At 43.5% G+C, this 16,277-nt stretch overlaps 16 non-coding genes across 16 annotated transcripts; 12 read left to right on the top strand and 4 right to left on the bottom strand.

Annotated features, from left to right (window-relative positions):
- The first annotated feature begins 199 nt into the window (after positions 1-199).
- On the top strand, positions 200-271 carry TRNAT-UGU (transfer RNA threonine (anticodon UGU)). Its single transcript has one exon. It is a non-coding gene; the product is annotated as a tRNA-Thr (tRNA).
- A 687-nt stretch (positions 272-958) lies between these two features.
- Positions 959-1,040, top strand: TRNAS-GCU (transfer RNA serine (anticodon GCU)). The gene has a single exon. It is a non-coding gene; the product is annotated as a tRNA-Ser (tRNA).
- Positions 1,041-1,586: 546 nt separating this feature from the next.
- On the top strand, positions 1,587-1,658 carry TRNAT-CGU (transfer RNA threonine (anticodon CGU)). The gene has a single exon. It is a non-coding gene; the product is annotated as a tRNA-Thr (tRNA).
- Positions 1,659-3,146: 1,488 nt separating this feature from the next.
- On the bottom strand, positions 3,147-3,241 carry TRNAI-UAU (transfer RNA isoleucine (anticodon UAU)). Its single transcript has 2 exons — positions 3,204-3,241; positions 3,147-3,182 (listed from the first exon to the last, which is right to left on the bottom strand). It is a non-coding gene; the product is annotated as a tRNA-Ile (tRNA).
- Positions 3,242-4,263: 1,022 nt separating this feature from the next.
- TRNAT-UGU (transfer RNA threonine (anticodon UGU)) lies at positions 4,264-4,335 on the top strand. The gene has a single exon. It is a non-coding gene; the product is annotated as a tRNA-Thr (tRNA).
- Positions 4,336-5,022: 687 nt separating this feature from the next.
- TRNAS-GCU (transfer RNA serine (anticodon GCU)) lies at positions 5,023-5,104 on the top strand. The gene has a single exon. It is a non-coding gene; the product is annotated as a tRNA-Ser (tRNA).
- A 546-nt stretch (positions 5,105-5,650) lies between these two features.
- TRNAT-CGU (transfer RNA threonine (anticodon CGU)) lies at positions 5,651-5,722 on the top strand. The gene has a single exon. It is a non-coding gene; the product is annotated as a tRNA-Thr (tRNA).
- Positions 5,723-7,210: 1,488 nt separating this feature from the next.
- Positions 7,211-7,305, bottom strand: TRNAI-UAU (transfer RNA isoleucine (anticodon UAU)). Its single transcript has 2 exons — positions 7,268-7,305; positions 7,211-7,246 (listed from the first exon to the last, which is right to left on the bottom strand). It is a non-coding gene; the product is annotated as a tRNA-Ile (tRNA).
- A 1,022-nt stretch (positions 7,306-8,327) lies between these two features.
- Positions 8,328-8,399, top strand: TRNAT-UGU (transfer RNA threonine (anticodon UGU)). Its single transcript has one exon. It is a non-coding gene; the product is annotated as a tRNA-Thr (tRNA).
- Positions 8,400-9,086: 687 nt separating this feature from the next.
- Positions 9,087-9,168, top strand: TRNAS-GCU (transfer RNA serine (anticodon GCU)). The gene has a single exon. It is a non-coding gene; the product is annotated as a tRNA-Ser (tRNA).
- A 546-nt stretch (positions 9,169-9,714) lies between these two features.
- TRNAT-CGU (transfer RNA threonine (anticodon CGU)) lies at positions 9,715-9,786 on the top strand. Its single transcript has one exon. It is a non-coding gene; the product is annotated as a tRNA-Thr (tRNA).
- Positions 9,787-11,274: 1,488 nt separating this feature from the next.
- On the bottom strand, positions 11,275-11,369 carry TRNAI-UAU (transfer RNA isoleucine (anticodon UAU)). Its single transcript has 2 exons — positions 11,332-11,369; positions 11,275-11,310 (listed from the first exon to the last, which is right to left on the bottom strand). It is a non-coding gene; the product is annotated as a tRNA-Ile (tRNA).
- Positions 11,370-12,391: 1,022 nt separating this feature from the next.
- On the top strand, positions 12,392-12,463 carry TRNAT-UGU (transfer RNA threonine (anticodon UGU)). The gene has a single exon. It is a non-coding gene; the product is annotated as a tRNA-Thr (tRNA).
- Positions 12,464-13,150: 687 nt separating this feature from the next.
- TRNAS-GCU (transfer RNA serine (anticodon GCU)) lies at positions 13,151-13,232 on the top strand. Its single transcript has one exon. It is a non-coding gene; the product is annotated as a tRNA-Ser (tRNA).
- Positions 13,233-13,778: 546 nt separating this feature from the next.
- On the top strand, positions 13,779-13,850 carry TRNAT-CGU (transfer RNA threonine (anticodon CGU)). The gene has a single exon. It is a non-coding gene; the product is annotated as a tRNA-Thr (tRNA).
- A 1,488-nt stretch (positions 13,851-15,338) lies between these two features.
- Positions 15,339-15,433, bottom strand: TRNAI-UAU (transfer RNA isoleucine (anticodon UAU)). Its single transcript has 2 exons — positions 15,396-15,433; positions 15,339-15,374 (listed from the first exon to the last, which is right to left on the bottom strand). It is a non-coding gene; the product is annotated as a tRNA-Ile (tRNA).
- Positions 15,434-16,277: the final 844 nt, after the last annotated feature.

Here is a 16,277-nt window from a genome sequence, read left to right as displayed (position 1 = left end):
CGCATCACATCTCCTCATTAGTCACCCTAAAATTGCACGGAATACGCACAAATTAGCTGCTCCTCAAAAAATCGGCCAGAAAAAAACAGGTCAAATCACAATCATATACATACATTCTCACACACCCTTCAAATATGTCTACCCAGTAAACATCATGTTGTGTGCTCGTTGTGTTGCTGTTATGCGTCGTAACCTGAGGGGCTCTGTAGCTCAGTGGCAGAGCACTGGTCTTGTAAACCAGGGGTCGTGAGTTCGATCCTCATCAGGGCCTCCAAATGGTAATTTTCTTGAACATTGTTGAATAGGAACTGATATTGCACATTGTACCTGTGCAACCTTTTACCAATGGATTCGGGCCTATAACAAAGCCACAAGCGCAAGGTGTCTGAATAGTCTGTGGGGAAGGTCGGCTTTCTGGACCTAATTTCTTCAAGAAAAAGACCTTGATAATTTTGTGATGACAGATGCAGATGATCACGGTGAAGCCCTTACTCTATTGAACAGTACAGCGGTTCTGGGTTGCACGCCTTTCTCTATTTTCAGGGACGTTGATGTGGCAAAATTTAATTGGAAAAGGGTTATTGCCATCACTCACTATTTAAATTCAATGACATCACAGGAAGCAGCAGCATCTGAACTTTGATCTTGGCTGGAAACGTTGAATGATGCCAAACACTGGGAAACTGGAGCTTGCGTTATGCTGGTTTTACTACTAATGGTGTGCCATACGGAAGCTCAAGCACCTTCCTCTGGATTAGTGTTGTGAACCCTCCAGGAGCTCTTGTTATATTTTTCTGAACTTCAACTTGATGTGTTTATCTATCAATGGCCGGGTAAGGAAGAACGAGTCAACGATCTTGTTTCTATTATGACAAACATGATCTATTTTTCACTGACTTTGCACCACCATTGTTTTATCTCTTCTTTAAGCATGGGATTCGAGCACCGTTCCCAAACAGACGAGGTGGCCGAGTGGTTAAGGCGATGGACTGCTAATCCATTGTGCTCTGCACGCGTGGGTTCGAATCCCACCTTCGTCGTATTTTTTCTTTATAGTCTGCATTTAAACATAGACCAAAGTCTTTCAACCTCCCTGTGAAAGACAGGAATGAGTACAGATATGGAAATAGAGATGTAAAAATAAGTTCATTGGTGCAGGCGGAGAATGAAATTAGTCAAAGACTTTCCTCGTAGGTTTCCATTCTTTACTATTATAGGAGCCAAAATCAGCGCAGTTAGTAAACTCCCAAGCTTACATCCCAAATTCTTTTTTCTTTTAGTTGTCTGCCTTTTACATGTTCCTTTTGCCATCATTCTGACCTGCTATCTAAACTCATGAACCTGTTCAGCATCCTACTCAATACATACATACCCGTAAAAGTACATACTCAAACGCATACCGACAATGTATCACCAACATAAGCACACACGCTTTCGCAAATCAGATGTATGATGACGTACTGAACACATGCAGAGATATACAGCCATTTTTACACAACCAGAAATTCATATACCTGGAGATCTACCTAGGTAAAAACCATGGTTTCTTTGCACTTTCTGTTGTTGGCTGTGAGCAAGCAGCAGGTGTCCTTGTAGCTCAGTGGCAGAGCACTGGTCTCGTAAACCAGGGGTCATGAGTTCAAACCTCATCAGGGCCTCGGGCGGATTATTTTCAAAAAGCACGGGGAAGAGAAGCCAGAGTTGCACCATCTACAGAGAACCTTTTATGACGGGATGCATCCTCATAATTGAAGTCTTCCACAGAAGGAGTGAAATAGAGTTCGAGAGGAAGGCCTAATGTTTTCAGGCAAAGACTGACAAAAACCTTGCAATGTCGCATGTAGCTGCTTTGGTGAAAAGACTGTTCAAGTTCACAATGCAACGGAGGGGTGTTCCCCATCTCCATACAATCATCTCTTTGATAATGTAAACGTGCCAGGCGTGTTGAAAGACAAAGACAGACACAACCGCACATACCAGTTGAAGAAAGACAGCCAGCAAACACATTTGTATAGAGGTAAGCAAGCCTCAATTAGAGATGTGAGTCCCTCCGTTTCTGCGGGAGTCCACAAGTTTAATAAAAAATGAACACATATCTTTCATGTTCTAATGATTACCAATCTTTCTGATTAGCTCTGCATAGCTCCAATGGCTATGTGTGTGTGTGTGTGTGTATGTGCCCGTGTGTGTAGGGGAAGGGGTCGGTAGATGTGTTCACGCAGAGCAAGTTGCATACATCGCCAACAGCCATTCTCTCCTGCTCCTGTGCATCCAGTTCGGAAGCGAACCCACCCAATTGTTCTATATGTCTGCTACCCTGACCGCATTCACACATCATTGGCTATTAGTATGCAGCTTGTGGGCGCTGTCAATGGGATATAAGCACCATTCCCCATGTCTGCAATAGCTAGACCAGATTCTGAGGTATGATGAGCAGGGGTCCAGGCACTTCGCCTGACGAACGCCGGGCTTAGCCCTGCCGGGCCTAGCCCTGAGGGGCCTAACTGGGCATGGCCCTGTGTAAGGTAGGGTGAGCAGGGGACCACTTGCAACTAACCTTCGGCACCAATCAGGCATGGAGAGGTCTGTGCAAATGCCCAGCCCTTTAGCAATCTCGATCTGCAAAACCTTCAACTCCTAATTCTCATGGCTCCCAGAAGCCCTAGCCCATATGCAAATGAGGCGAGTTCCTATCAGCATCCTTGTTCTGCTTGATTTTATCAAAGTGACTGCCTGATTAGTGAAAGGGTATTTATTCTCAGAGGTTTGCTTCAAAGGCGATAATGCAGTAAATAGACAACATTATTCTTTGTAAGTTGATATTGTCTCCTGGATCCTACTCCAGTAACCCTTTTTCTACCTTTACAAATGTCTTCCGTAAGTGGTGCTCAGCAGAAAATGGAGTATAATAACAGTTGACATTTTTTATTTTCTGTTCTATTTTCAAAAACCCTCCGTAGCTGTATTTAAAGCGCAAACACCCCATAAATAACTTGCAATGAGTATTCCATGTCTAAAAGGCAGAGGAGCTGTCATCCAACATTAACTGACAATCAAGGAAACCTTGAGGTGAACCAAAAAATGTCCAGAACATTTATTGGTTCAATAATTCAGTTTTGAGGTGAATTAGTAAAAAGTTCCAAAGTTGCTCCAGGTGAGGCTTGAACTCACAACCTCGGCATTGCTCACTGCATGTACTGCTGTATAAGTACCGCGCGCTAACCGATTGCGCCACTGGAGCTGCTGTGTTTTGGTTTTCGACATGAAACTACACCCACAAACACACACACAAGTGTACAAAAGCACCCACAAGCTCTGGCATTGTCTTTTTAGCTGACACCAAATTATGGGTGCCTTGTAGTGCCCATATTGTGCCACTGGAGCTTACCTTTTAGCCTGATATACACTTTGCCACTGATGTTCAGCCAATGGTGCAGTCAAATGTCCCTTCTACATTTTTGTCATGCTGCAGGCAGTGCCACTGGAGCCAGCATGATGCTCTTCCTCATATTCAACACGTGTCAATTGAAACACCTCCCAATGTCATCTTGGCGATGCCTATAAACACCCCAGGACTTTGATGAATTTTTCTCAATAGCAAGTGAGGCAGTTTTCCTGCAAACGGCTGGATGTACCTCAACAAGGAACGCATTGTGGTTCTATTTTGAAGATGTTTGTGTTATTACCTGTAAAGACTTGAATGCCTAACATAATCCCTGTAGACGAGGTGGCCGAGTGGTTAAGGCGATGGACTGCTAATCTGCTGTACACGCGTGGTTTCGAATCCCACCTTTGTCGATTTTAACTTTTGAAATCTTTTTTAAACATCTGCATTGCTCTAAGCACCATTGCCATTGGCTTTCAAAGAACATACAGACAAAAGTGAAAATATGCATGTTAGTTGATTAAGAAGGACACAAACAAGGTTGTCGTGTTACTGGCAGGAATGCAATCTGCTGTGCTTGACTACCCTTTGAGCCAGAATCCGGATAGAAATTTAAAAAAGCAAAGGTAATATCCATATTGTCTCTCTGCTGCCATGTACATGTTTTTTTCAACTTTCACGCATCACATCTCCTCATTAGTCACCCTAAAATTGCACGGAATACGCACAAATTAGCTGCTCCTCAAAAAATCGGCCAGAAAAAAACAGGTCAAATCACAATCATATACATACATTCTCACACACCCTTCAAATATGTCTACCCAGTAAACATCATGTTGTGTGCTCGTTGTGTTGCTGTTATGCGTCGTAACCTGAGGGGCTCTGTAGCTCAGTGGCAGAGCACTGGTCTTGTAAACCAGGGGTCGTGAGTTCGATCCTCATCAGGGCCTCCAAATGGTAATTTTCTTGAACATTGTTGAATAGGAACTGATATTGCACATTGTACCTGTGCAACCTTTTACCAATGGATTCGGGCCTATAACAAAGCCACAAGCGCAAGGTGTCTGAATAGTCTGTGGGGAAGGTCGGCTTTCTGGACCTAATTTCTTCAAGAAAAAGACCTTGATAATTTTGTGATGACAGATGCAGATGATCACGGTGAAGCCCTTACTCTATTGAACAGTACAGCGGTTCTGGGTTGCACGCCTTTCTCTATTTTCAGGGACGTTGATGTGGCAAAATTTAATTGGAAAAGGGTTATTGCCATCACTCACTATTTAAATTCAATGACATCACAGGAAGCAGCAGCATCTGAACTTTGATCTTGGCTGGAAACGTTGAATGATGCCAAACACTGGGAAACTGGAGCTTGCGTTATGCTGGTTTTACTACTAATGGTGTGCCATACGGAAGCTCAAGCACCTTCCTCTGGATTAGTGTTGTGAACCCTCCAGGAGCTCTAGTTATATTTTTCTGAACTTCAACTTGATGTGTTTATCTATCAATGGCCGGGTAAGGAAGAACGAGTCAACGATCTTGTTTCTATTATGACAAACATGATCTATTTTTCACTGACTTTGCACCACCATTGTTTTATCTCTTCTTTAAGCATGGGATTCGAGCACCGTTCCCAAACAGACGAGGTGGCCGAGTGGTTAAGGCGATGGACTGCTAATCCATTGTGCTCTGCACGCGTGGGTTCGAATCCCACCTTCGTCGTATTTTTTCTTTATAGTCTGCATTTAAACATAGACCAAAGTCTTTCAACCTCCCTGTGAAAGACAGGAATGAGTACAGATATGGAAATAGAGATGTAAAAATAAGTTCATTGGTGCAGGCGGAGAATGAAATTAGTCAAAGACTTTCCTCGTAGGTTTCCATTCTTTACTATTATAGGAGCCAAAATCAGCGCAGTTAGTAAACTCCCAAGCTTACATCCCAAATTCTTTTTTCTTTTAGTTGTCTGCCTTTTACATGTTCCTTTTGCCATCATTCTGACCTGCTATCTAAACTCATGAACCTGTTCAGCATCCTACTCAATACATACATACCCGTAAAAGTACATACTCAAACGCATACCGACAATGTATCACCAACATAAGCACACACGCTTTCGCAAATCAGATGTATGATGACGTACTGAACACATGCAGAGATATACAGCCATTTTTACACAACCAGAAATTCATATACCTGGAGATCTACCTAGGTAAAAACCATGGTTTCTTTGCACTTTCTGTTGTTGGCTGTGAGCAAGCAGCAGGTGGCCTTGTAGCTCAGTGGCAGAGCACTGGTCTCGTAAACCAGGGGTCATGAGTTCAAACCTCATCAGGGCCTTGGGCGGATTATTTTCAAAAAGCACGGGGAAGAGAAGCCAGAGTTGCACCATCTACAGAGAACCTTTTATGACGGGATGCATCCTCATAATTGAAGTCTTCCACAGAAGGAGTGAAATAGAGTTCGAGAGGAAGGCCTAATGTTTTCAGGCAAAGACTGACAAAAACCTTGCAATGTCGCATGTAGCTGCTTTGGTGAAAAGACTGTTCAAGTTCACAATGCAACGGAGGGGTGTTCCCCATCTCCATACAATCATCTCTTTGATAATGTAAACGTGCCAGGCGTGTTGAAAGACAAAGACAGACACAACCGCACATACCAGTTGAAGAAAGACAGCCAGCAAACACATTTGTATAGAGGTAAGCAAGCCTCAATTAGAGATGTGAGTCCCTCCGTTTCTGCGGGAGTCCACAAGTTTAATAAAAAATGAACACATATCTTTCATGTTCTAATGATTACCAATCTTTCTGATTAGCTCTGCATAGCTCCAATGGCTATGTGTGTGTGTGTGTGTGTATGTGCCCGTGTGTGTAGGGGAAGGGGTCGGTAGATGTGTTCACGCAGAGCAAGTTGCATACATCGCCAACAGCCATTCTCTCCTGCTCCTGTGCATCCAGTTCGGAAGCGAACCCACCCAATTGTTCTATATGTCTGCTACCCTGACCGCATTCACACATCATTGGCTATTAGTATGCAGCTTGTGGGCGCTGTCAATGGGATATAAGCACCATTCCCCATGTCTGCAATAGCTAGACCAGATTCTGAGGTATGATGAGCAGGGGTCCAGGCACTTCGCCTGACGAACGCCGGGCTTAGCCCTGCCGGGCCTAGCCCTGAGGGGCCTAACTGGGCATGGCCCTGTGTAAGGTAGGGTGAGCAGGGGACCACTTGCAACTAACCTTCGGCACCAATCAGGCATGGAGAGGTCTGTGCAAATGCCCAGCCCTTTAGCAATCTCGATCTGCAAAACCTTCAACTCCTAATTCTCATGGCTCCCAGAAGCCCTAGCCCATATGCAAATGAGGCGAGTTCCTATCAGCATCCTTGTTCTGCTTGATTTTATCAAAGTGACTGCCTGATTAGTGAAAGGGTATTTATTCTCAGAGGTTTGCTTCAAAGGCGATAATGCAGTAAATAGACAACATTATTCTTTGTAAGTTGATATTGTCTCCTGGATCCTACTCCAGTAACCCTTTTTCTACCTTTACAAATGTCTTCCGTAAGTGGTGCTCAGCAGAAAATGGAGTATAATAACAGTTGACATTTTTTATTTTCTGTTCTATTTTCAAAAACCCTCCGTAGCTGTATTTAAAGCGCAAACACCCCATAAATAACTTGCAATGAGTATTCCATGTCTAAAAGGCAGAGGAGCTGTCATACAACATTAACTGACAATCAAGGAAACCTTGAGGTGAACCAAAAAATGTCCAGAACATTTATTGGTTCAATAATTCAGTTTTGAGGTGAATTAGTAAAAAGTTCCAAAGTTGCTCCAGGTGAGGCTTGAACTCACAACCTCGGCATTGCTCACTGCATGTACTGCTGTATAAGTACCGCGCGCTAACCGATTGCGCCACTGGAGCTGCTGTGTTTTGGTTTTCGACATGAAACTACACCCACAAACACACACACAAGTGTACAAAAGCACCCACAAGCTCTGGCATTGTCTTTTTAGCTGACACCAAATTATGGGTGCCTTGTAGTGCCCATATTGTGCCACTGGAGCTTACCTTTTAGCCTGATATACACTTTGCCACTGATGTTCAGCCAATGGTGCAGTCAAATGTCCCTTCTACATTTTTGTCATGCTGCAGGCAGTGCCACTGGAGCCAGCATGATGCTCTTCCTCATATTCAACACGTGTCAATTGAAACACCTCCCAATGTCATCTTGGCGATGCCTATAAACACCCCAGGACTTTGATGAATTTTTCTCAACAGCAAGTGAGGCAGTTTTCCTGCAAACGGCTGGATGTACCTCAACAAGGAACGCATTGTGGTTCTATTTTGAAGATGTTTGTGTTATTACCTGTAAAGACTTGAATGCCTAACATAATCCCTGTAGACGAGGTGGCCGAGTGGTTAAGGCGATGGACTGCTAATCTGCTGTACACGCGTGGTTTCGAATCCCACCTTTGTCGATTTTAACTTTTGAAATCTTTTTTAAACATCTGCATTGCTCTAAGCACCATTGCCATTGGCTTTCAAAGAACATACAGACAAAAGTGAAAATATGCATGTTAGTTGATTAAGAAGGACACAAACAAGGTTGTCGTGTTACTGGCAGGAATGCAATCTGCTGTGCTTGACTACCCTTTGAGCCAGAATCCGGATAGAAATTTAAAAAAGCAAAGGTAATATCCATATTGTCTCTCTGCTGCCATGTACATGTTTTTTTCAACTTTCACGCATCACATCTCCTCATTAGTCACCCTAAAATTGCACGGAATACGCACAAATTAGCTGCTCCTCAAAAAATCGGCCAGAAAAAAACAGGTCAAATCACAATCATATACATACATTCTCACACACCCTTCAAATATGTCTACCCAGTAAACATCATGTTGTGTGCTCGTTGTGTTGCTGTTATGCGTCGTAACCTGAGGGGCTCTGTAGCTCAGTGGCAGAGCACTGGTCTTGTAAACCAGGGGTCGTGAGTTCGATCCTCATCAGGGCCTCCAAATGGTAATTTTCTTGAACATTGTTGAATAGGAACTGATATTGCACATTGTACCTGTGCAACCTTTTACCAATGGATTCGGGCCTATAACAAAGCCACAAGCGCAAGGTGTCTGAATAGTCTGTGGGGAAGGTCGGCTTTCTGGACCTAATTTCTTCAAGAAAAAGACCTTGATAATTTTGTGATGACAGATGCAGATGATCACGGTGAAGCCCTTACTCTATTGAACAGTACAGCGGTTCTGGGTTGCACGCCTTTCTCTATTTTCAGGGACGTTGATGTGGCAAAATTTAATTGGAAAAGGGTTATTGCCATCACTCACTATTTAAATTCAATGACATCACAGGAAGCAGCAGCATCTGAACTTTGATCTTGGCTGGAAACGTTGAATGATGCCAAACACTGGGAAACTGGAGCTTGCGTTATGCTGGTTTTACTACTAATGGTGTGCCATACGGAAGCTCAAGCACCTTCCTCTGGATTAGTGTTGTGAACCCTCCAGGAGCTCTTGTTATATTTTTCTGAACTTCAACTTGATGTGTTTATCTATCAATGGCCGGGTAAGGAAGAACGAGTCAACGATCTTGTTTCTTTTATGACAAACATGATCTATTTTTCACTGACTTTGCACCACCATTGTTTTATCTCTTCTTTAAGCATGGGATTCGAGCACCGTTCCCAAACAGACGGGGTGGCCGAGTGGTTAAGGCGATGGACTGCTAATCCATTGTGCTCTGCACGCGTGGGTTCGAATCCCACCTTCGTCGTATTTTTTCTTTATAGTCTGCATTTAAACATAGACCAAAGTCTTTCAACCTCCCTGTGAAAGACAGGAATGAGTACAGATATGGAAATAGAGATGTAAAAATAAGTTCATTGGTGCAGGCGGAGAATGAAATTAGTCAAAGACTTTCCTCGTAGGTTTCCATTCTTTACTATTATAGGAGCCAAAATCAGCGCAGTTAGTAAACTCCCAAGCTTACATCCCAAATTCTTTTTTCTTTTAGTTGTCTGCCTTTTACATGTTCCTTTTGCCATCATTCTGACCTGCTATCTAAACTCATGAACCTGTTCAGCATCCTACTCAATACATACATACCCGTAAAAGTACATACTCAAACGCATACCGACAATGTATCACCAAAATAAGCACACACGCTTTCGCAAATCAGATGTATGATGACGTACTGAACACATGCAGAGATATACAGCCATTTTTACACAACCAGAAATTCATATACCTGGAGATCTACCTAGGTAAAAACCATGGTTTCTTTGCACTTTCTGTTGTTGGCTGTGAGCAAGCAGCAGGTGGCCTTGTAGCTCAGTGGCAGAACACTGGTCTCGTAAACCAGGGGTCATGAGTTCAAACCTCATCAGGGCCTCGGGCGGATTATTTTCAAAAAGCACGGGGAAGAGAAGCCAGAGTTGCACCATCTACAGAGAACCTTTTATGACGGGATGCATCCTCATAATTGAAGTCTTCCACAGAAGGAGTGAAATAGAGTTCGAGAGGAAGGCCTAATGTTTTCAGGCAAAGACTGACAAAAACCTTGCAATGTCGCATGTAGCTGCTTTGGTGAAAAGACTGTTCAAGTTCACAATGCAACGGAGGGGTGTTCCCCATCTCCATACAATCATCTCTTTGATAATGTAAACGTGCCAGGCGTGTTGAAAGACAAAGACAGACACAACCGCACATACCAGTTGAAGAAAGACAGCCAGCAAACACATTTGTATAGAGGTAAGCAAGCCTCAATTAGAGATGTGAGTCCCTCCGTTTCTGCGGGAGTCCACAAGTTTAATAAAAAATGAACACATATCTTTCATGTTCTAATGATTACCAATCTTTCTGATTAGCTCTGCATAGCTCCAATGGCTATGTGTGTGTGTGTGTGTGTATGTGCCCGTGTGTGTAGGGGAAGGGGTCGGTAGATGTGTTCACGCAGAGCAAGTTGCATACATCGCCAACAGCCATTCTCTCCTGCTCCTGTGCATCCAGTTCGGAAGCGAACCCACCCAATTGTTCTATATGTCTGCTACCCTGACCGCATTCACACATCATTGGCTATTAGTATGCAGCTTGTGGGCGCTGTCAATGGGATATAAGCACCATTCCCCATGTCTGCAATAGCTAGACCAGATTCTGAGGTATGATGAGCAGGGGTCCAGGCACTTCGCCTGACGAACGCCGGGCTTAGCCCTGCCGGGCCTAGCCCTGAGGGGCCTAACTGGGCATGGCCCTGTGTAAGGTAGGGTGAGCAGGGGACCACTTGCAACTAACCTTCGGCACCAATCAGGCATGGAGAGGTCTGTGCAAATGCCCAGCCCTTTAGCAATCTCGATCTGCAAAACCTTCAACTCCTAATTCTCATGGCTCCCAGAAGCCCTAGCCCATATGCAAATGAGGCGAATTCCTATCAGCATCCTTGTTCTGCTTGATTTTATCAAAGTGACTGCCTGATTAGTGAAAGGGTATTTATTCTCAGAGGTTTGCTTCAAAGGCGATAATGCAGTAAATAGACAACATTATTCTTTGTAAGTTGATATTGTCTCCTGGATCCTACTCCAGTAACCCTTTTTCTACCTTTACAAATGTCTTCCGTAAGTGGTGCTCAGCAGAAAATGGAGTATAATAACAGTTGACATTTTTTATTTTCTGTTCTATTTTCAAAAACCCTCCGTAGCTGTATTTAAAGCGCAAACACCCCATAAATAACTTGCAATGAGTATTCCATGTCTAAAAGGCAGAGGAGCTGTCATACAACATTAACTGACAATCAAGGAAACCTTGAGGTGAACCAAAAAATGTCCAGAACATTTATTGGTTCAATAATTCAGTTTTGAGGTGAATTAGTAAAAAGTTCCAAAGTTGCTCCAGGTGAGGCTTGAACTCACAACCTCGGCATTGCTCACTGCATGTACTGCTGTATAAGTACCGTGCGCTAACCGATTGCGCCACTGGAGCTGCTGTGTTTTGGTTTTCGACATGAAACTACACCCACAAACACACACACAAGTGTACAAAAGCACCCACAAGCTCTGGCATTGTCTTTTTAGCTGACACCAAATTATGGGTGCCTTGTAGTGCCCATATTGTGCCACTGGAGCTTACCTTTTAGCCTGATATACACTTTGCCACTGATGTTCAGCCAATGGTGCAGTCAAATGTCCCTTCTACATTTTTGTCATGCTGCAGGCAGTGCCACTGGAGCCAGCATGATGCTCTTCCTCATATTCAACACGTGTCAATTGAAACACCTCCCAATGTCATCTTGGCGATGCCTATAAACACCCCAGGACTTTGATGAATTTTTCTCAACAGCAAGTGAGGCAGTTTTCCTGCAAACGGCTGGATGTACCTCAACAAGGAACGCATTGTGGTTCTATTTTGAAGATGTTTGTGTTATTACCTGTAAAGACTTGAATGCCTAACATAATCCCTGTAGACGAGGTGGCCGAGTGGTTAAGGCGATGGACTGCTAATCTGCTGTACACGCGTGGTTTCGAATCCCACCTTTGTCGATTTTAACTTTTGAAATCTTTTTTAAACATCTGCATTGCTCTAAGCACCATTGCCATTGGCTTTCAAAGAACATACAGACAAAAGTGAAAATATGCATGTTAGTTGATTAAGAAGGACACAAACAAGGTTGTCGTGTTACTGGCAGGAATGCAATCTGCTGTGCTTGACTACCCTTTGAGCCAGAATCCGGATAGAAATTTAAAAAAGCAAAGGTAATATCCATATTGTCTCTCTGCTGCCATGTACATGTTTTTTTCAACTTTCACGCATCACATCTCCTCATTAGTCACCCTAAAATTGCACGGAATACGCACAAATTAGCTGCTCCTCAAAAAATCGGCCAGAAAAAAACAGGTCAAATCACAATCATATACATACATTCTCACACACCCTTCAAATATGTCTACCCAGTAAACATCATGTTGTGTGCTCGTTGTGTTGCTGTTATGCGTCGTAACCTGAGGGGCTCTGTAGCTCAGTGGCAGAGCACTGGTCTTGTAAACCGGGGGTCGTGAGTTCGATCCTCATCAGGGCCTCCAAATGGTAATTTTCTTGAACATTGTTGAATAGGAACTGATATTGCACATTGTACCTGTGCAACCTTTTACCAATGGATTCGGGCCTATAACAAAGCCACAAGCGCAAGGTGTCTGAATAGTCTGTGGGGAAGGTCGGCTTTCTGGACCTAATTTCTTCAAGAAAAAGACCTTGATAATTTTGTGATGACAGATGCAGATGATCACGGTGAAGCCCTTACTCTATTGAACAGTACAGCGGTTCTGGGTTGCACGCCTTTCTCTATTTTCAGGGACGTTGATGTGGCAAAATTTAATTGGAAAAGGGTTATTGCCATCACTCACTATTTAAATTCAATGACATCACAGGAAGCAGCAGCATCTGAACTTTGATCTTGGCTGGAAACGTTGAATGATGCCAAACACTGGGAAACTGGAGCTTGCGTTATGCTGGTTTTACTACTAATGGTGTGCCATACGGAAGCTCAAGCACCTTCCTCTGGATTAGTGTTGTGAACCCTCCAGGAGCTCTTGTTATATTTTTCTGAACTTCAACTTGATGTGTTTATCTATCAATGGCCGGGTAAGGAAGAACGAGTCAACGATCTTGTTTCTATTATGACAAACATGATCTATTTTTCACTGACTTTGCACCACCATTGTTTTATCTCTTCTTTAAGCATGGGATTCGAGCACCGTTCCCAAACAGACGAGGTGGCCGAGTGGTTAAGGCGATGGACTGCTAATCCATTGTGCTCTGCACGCGTGGGTTCGAATCCCACCTTCGTCGTATTTTTTCTTTATAGTCTGCATTTAAACATAGACCAAAGTCTTTCAACCTCCCTGTGAAAGACAGGAATGAGTACAGATATGGAAATAGAGATGTAAAAATAAGTTCATTGGTGCAGGCGGAGAATGAAATTAGTCAAAGACTTTCCTCGTAGGTTTCCATTCTTTACTATTATAGGAGCCAAAATCAGCGCAGTTAGTAAACTCCCAAGCTTACATCCCAAATTCTTTTTTCTTTTAGTTGTCTGCCTTTTACATGTTCCTTTTGCCATCATTCTGACCTGCTATCTAAACTCATGAACCTGTTCAGCATCCTACTCAATACATACATACCCGTAAAAGTACATACTCAAACGCATACCGACAATGTATCACCAACATAAGCACACACGCTTTCGCAAATCAGATGTATGATGACGTACTGAACACATGCAGAGATATACAGCCATTTTTACACAACCAGAAATTCATATACCTGGAGATCTACCTAGGTAAAAACCATGGTTTCTTTGCACTTTCTGTTGTTGGCTGTGAGCAAGCAGCAGGTGTCCTTGTAGCTCAGTGGCAGAGCACTGGTCTCGTAAACCAGGGGTCATGAGTTCAAACCTCATCAGGGCCTCGGGCGGATTATTTTCAAAAAGCACGGGGAAGAGAAGCCAGAGTTGCACCATCTACAGAGAACCTTTTATGACGGGATGCATCCTCATAATTGAAGTCTTCCACAGAAGGAGTGAAATAGAGTTCGAGAGGAAGGCCTAATGTTTTCAGGCAAAGACTGACAAAAACCTTGCAATGTCGCATGTAGCTGCTTTGGTGAAAAGACTGTTCAAGTTCACAATGCAACGGAGGGGTGTTCCCCATCTCCATACAATCATCTCTTTGATAATGTAAACGTGCCAGGCGTGTTGAAAGACAAAGACAGACACAACCGCACATACCAGTTGAAGAAAGACAGCCAGCAAACACATTTGTATAGAGGTAAGCAAGCCTCAATTAGAGATGTGAGTCCCTCCGTTTCTGCGGGAGTCCACAAGTTTAATAAAAAATGAACACATATCTTTCATGTTCTAATGATTACCAATCTTTCTGATTAGCTCTGCATAGCTCCAATGGCTATGTGTGTGTGTGTGTGTGTATGTGCCCGTGTGTGTAGGGGAAGGGGTCGGTAGATGTGTTCACGCAGAGCAAGTTGCATACATCGCCAACAGCCATTCTCTCCTGCTCCTGTGCATCCAGTTCGGAAGCGAACCCACCCAATTGTTCTATATGTCTGCTACCCTGACCGCATTCACACATCATTGGCTATTAGTATGCAGCTTGTGGGCGCTGTCAATGGGATATAAGCACCATTCCCCATGTCTGCAATAGCTAGACCAGATTCTGAGGTATGATGAGCAGGGGTCCAGGCACTTCGCCTGACGAACGCCGGGCTTAGCCCTGCCGGGCCTAGCCCTGAGGGGCCTAACTGGGCATGGCCCTGTGTAAGGTAGGGTGAGCAGGGGACCACTTGCAACTAACCTTCGGCACCAATCAGGCATGGAGAGGTCTGTGCAAATGCCCAGCCCTTTAGCAATCTCGATCTGCAAAACCTTCAACTCCTAATTCTCATGGCTCCCAGAAGCCCTAGCCCATATGCAAATGAGGCGAGTTCCTATCAGCATCCTTGTTCTGCTTGATTTTATCAAAGTGACTGCCTGATTAGTGAAAGGGTATTTATTCTCAGAGGTTTGCTTCAAAGGCGATAATGCAGTAAATAGACAACATTATTCTTTGTAAGTTGATATTGTCTCCTGGATCCTACTCCAGTAACCCTTTTTCTACCTTTACAAATGTCTTCCGTAAGTGGTGCTCAGCAGAAAATGGAGTATAATAACAGTTGACATTTTTTATTTTCTGTTCTATTTTCAAAAACCCTCCGTAGCTGTATTTAAAGCGCAAACACCCCATAAATAACTTGCAATGAGTATTCCATGTCTAAAAGGCAGAGGAGCTGTCATCCAACATTAACTGACAATCAAGGAAACCTTGAGGTGAACCAAAAAATGTCCAGAACATTTATTGGTTCAATAATTCAGTTTTGAGGTGAATTAGTAAAAAGTTCCAAAGTTGCTCCAGGTGAGGCTTGAACTCACAACCTCGGCATTGCTCACTGCATGTACTGCTGTATAAGTACCGCGCGCTAACCGATTGCGCCACTGGAGCTGCTGTGTTTTGGTTTTCGACATGAAACTACACCCACAAACACACACACAAGTGTACAAAAGCACCCACAAGCTCTGGCATTGTCTTTTTAGCTGACACCAAATTATGGGTGCCTTGTAGTGCCCATATTGTGCCACTGGAGCTTACCTTTTAGCCTGATATACACTTTGCCACTGATGTTCAGCCAATGGTGCAGTCAAATGTCCCTTCTACATTTTTGTCATGCTGCAGGCAGTGCCACTGGAGCCAGCATGATGCTCTTCCTCATATTCAACACGTGTCAATTGAAACACCTCCCAATGTCATCTTGGCGATGCCTATAAACACCCCAGGACTTTGATGAATTTTTCTCAATAGCAAGTGAGGCAGTTTTCCTGCAAACGGCTGGATGTACCTCAACAAGGAACGCATTGTGGTTCTATTTTGAAGATGTTTGTGTTATTACCTGTAAAGACTTGAATGCCTAACATAATCCCTGTAGACGAGGTGGCCGAGTGGTTAAGGCGATGGACTGCTAATCTGCTGTACACGCGTGGTTTCGAATCCCACCTTTGTCGATTTTAACTTTTGAAATCTTTTTTAAACATCTGCATTGCTCTAAGCACCATTGCCATTGGCTTTCAAAGAACATACAGACAAAAGTGAAAATATGCATGTTAGTTGATTAAGAAGGACACAAACAAGGTTGTCGTGTTACTGGCAGGAATGCAATCTGCTGTGCTTGACTACCCTTTGAGCCAGAATCCGGATAGAAATTTAAAAAAGCAAAGGTAATATCCATATTGTCTCTCTGCTGCCATGTACATGTTTTTTTCAACTTTCACGCATCACATCTCCTCATTAG

This window comes from Ambystoma mexicanum, unplaced genomic scaffold (assembly GCF_040938575.1).
Source record: "Ambystoma mexicanum isolate Mex_15411 unplaced genomic scaffold, UKY_AmexF1_1 Mex_scaf46, whole genome shotgun sequence".
In the NCBI taxonomy this organism is placed as follows: Eukaryota; Metazoa; Chordata; class Amphibia; order Caudata; family Ambystomatidae; genus Ambystoma; species Ambystoma mexicanum.
This window is presented reverse-complemented; position numbering and strand designations above follow the sequence as displayed.